We start from the raw sequence: 3,199 nt of genomic DNA on the forward strand, positions 1-3,199 counted from the left end.
CAGAAGAGGAGCTGGAATAAGGGATATCATTGCTGATGTCAGATGGATCTTGGCTGAATATCAGAAAGATGTTTACTGGTGTTTTATTGACTATGCAAAGGCATTCGACTGTGTAGACTATAAAAAATTATGGATAACATTATGAAGAATGTGAACTCTAGAACATTTAATTGTGTTCGTGAATAACTTGTATATAGACCAAGAGGCAGTCGTTTGAACAGAACAAGGGGATACTGTGTGGTTTAAAATCAAGAAAGTGTGTGTCAGGGTTGTATCCTTTCACCATACTTATTCAAACTGTATGCTGAACAAATAATCTGAGAGGCTGGATTATATGAAGAAGAACATGGCATCAGGATTGAAGGAAGACTCATTAACAATCTGCTATATGCAGATGACACAACTTTGCTTGCTGAAAGTGAAGAGGACATGATGCACTTACTGTTGAAGGTCAAAGACTACAGCCTTCCATATGGATTATACCTCAACATAAAACAAAAATCCTCACAACAGGACTAATAAGCAACATCATGATAAACGAGAAAATATTGGAGTTGTCAAGGATTTCATTTTACTTGGATCCACAATCAACACCCATGGAAGCAGCAGTCAAGAAATCAGGAAATGTATTACATTGAGCAAATCTGCTGCAAAAGATTTCTTTAAAGTGTTGAAAAGCAAAGATGTCACTTTGAGGACTAAGGTGTGTACCACCCAAGCCATGGTATTTTCAATTGCCTCACATGCATATGAAAGGTTGACAATGAATAAGGAAGACCAAGGGAGAATTGATGCATTTGAATTATGAAGTTGCCAAAGAATATTGAATATACCAGGGACTGCCAGAAATATGCATAAATCTGTTTTGGAAGAAGTACAGCCAGAATGCTCCTTAGAAGCAAGGATGTCAAGACTTTGTTAGATGTACTTTGGACATGTTATCAGGAGGAACCAGTCCCTGGAGAAGGAAGTCATGCTTGGTAAAGTATAAGGTCATCAAAAAAGAGGAAGACCCTCAATGGGATGGATTGACACAGTGGCTGCAACAACAGGCTCAAACATAATGATTATGAGGACGGCACATGACCAGGCAGTGTTTTATTCTGTTGTACATAAGGTTGCTATGATTTGGAACGGACTCGATGGCACCTAACAACCACAAGAACATGTCGTATGATACCTCAGTGTACTTAAAACTTCTGTTTAATGTGTTCATATTACCTGCTGTTGCAGGTGTGCATGCATGTGTGTATTGTGAAAATCCCAAAAGCTTTATTATTAACAAAGCTCTTGCAGTTCTCATTCTGACAAAGATAAATCCCTGAGAGAGTCATTCAATTAATTTCTTGTATTTTAAGAGTGTGTTGAACTCCTCAGAATTATTTCATTTAGTTCCAGAAGAATGGCCCAAGGTGGTCAAAGAATTTAAAATTTCCCTAGATCTTCCTAGACAGTCTTAGAACTGATTGAAGCTACATTTCTGTACCCAGGCTGAGCCTTGTAATGAACCATGTGTTAAAAACATGGGCCAATTCATATTTTCACTGAAAGCTCAGAGTTGACCTTCTATCCCAAGAATTTGAAGTTTAAGATTATTTCAGGGGTAAAAATTAAGCTATAAAACATTCTCACCGGAAAAAAAGAAGGAGGTTCTAACACTTTTTTGAGTGCAGTTTACTGATTCTTTATGATTTCTAAATTTGTGCTCAGGTGAAAGAAACTTCCTGAGTAAATAAATGGGACAATTCAGAAAAACTGCTGATATTTTAAATAAAAGAAATATCAAATCAAAGAATTTTTAACTGTAAATCTCTAGTCAGCTTTAATATTTCAATTTGCAGAAAGTTTAAATCAACAAGATAATTCAAAACTGAAATTGAACATGAAATGATACATAGGCAAAGAAGGCACATAGTGGAGGTGAGAGTGTATTAAGGATAACTACGTGTTAGGGATTGAACTGTGCTCTCAAATGTATGTGTTACAAATCCTAACCCCTATTCCTGCAGAGGAGCCCTGGTGGCGTAGTGGTTAAAAGTTCAGCTGCTAACCAAAAGGTCAGCAGTTCAAATACACTAGCAGCTCCTTGGAAACCGTATGGGGCAGTTCTGCTCTGTCCTATAGGATTGACTTGATGGCAACAGGTTTGGTTGGAGCCCTAGTGGTGCAGTGGTTAAGCATTCGGCTCTGCTAACCAACAACAAAATACCTGTGGATGTAACCTCCTTAGAGAACAGAGTTTTCTTTGTTACATAAACGAAGTCATATGAATTTAAGGTGTGTTTTAAGCCAATCACTCTCAAGAGATAAAACAAGCAGATTTGGCATAGCAGCAAACAAGTCATGCCATGTAGAGATTGCCAAAGAACCAAGGAACAAAAGCTGAAAAGAGACCAAGACCTAATCTCACAGCCAATAGAGAGAGAGTGCCCTCCCCAAGGGCCAGTGCTCTGAATTCAGACCTCTAGCCTCCTAAACTGTGAGAAAATAAATCTCTGTTCCTTATTTCTGTTATAGCAGCCCTAAGAAACTGAGACATTAGGAAAACACCGTCATTGTGATTAAGACTTTGATAAATATTTTCAGGCTTCTCTCATAATCTCTCCTGGAACCCTGGTGTCACAGTGGTTAGGAGCTCAGCTGGTAACCAAAGGTCGGCAGTTCGAATCCACCAACAGTTCCTCGGAAACCCTAAGGGGCAGTTCTACTATGTCCTGTAGGGTCGCTATGATTCAGAATCGACTCGACGGCAATGTGTTTGGTTTGGTTTTGGCTCATAATCTCTGCAGATTTTATCTTGACTCCAACAATTTAAAAATAATCTCTTCCATCTAGATCCCTTGTGTTTATTGTAAATGTAGTGACCTAAGGAGGCAGTTAGCAAAAGCTTTCGGCTGAAATCACCTTGCCTGAACTATTTGATCAGTACCAATAATGTCTGTGTGTTCTCTCATCTGGTTTCAGGAATAAGGAAGAAGACAAATAACATCAGGTGTGAAAAAGACATGCTGTGGCAAATAAAAGGGAACGCTAGTCATACTGAAACCATGCCATGGTCTCAACCACTGTTTTATTTTATTTTAAATGCTACTTGCTCCTGTTAAAATGTTGGAGCTTATTATAAAACAGCTATTTTACTCATGAAATTATAGTAGAAATTTAATGACACATTTTACAATTGAAAAAAAAAGTAATTATT

Source organism: Trichechus manatus, unplaced genomic scaffold, assembly GCF_000243295.1.
Source record: "Trichechus manatus latirostris isolate Lorelei unplaced genomic scaffold, TriManLat1.0 scaffold00312, whole genome shotgun sequence".
NCBI classification, from domain to species: domain Eukaryota; kingdom Metazoa; phylum Chordata; class Mammalia; order Sirenia; family Trichechidae; genus Trichechus; species Trichechus manatus.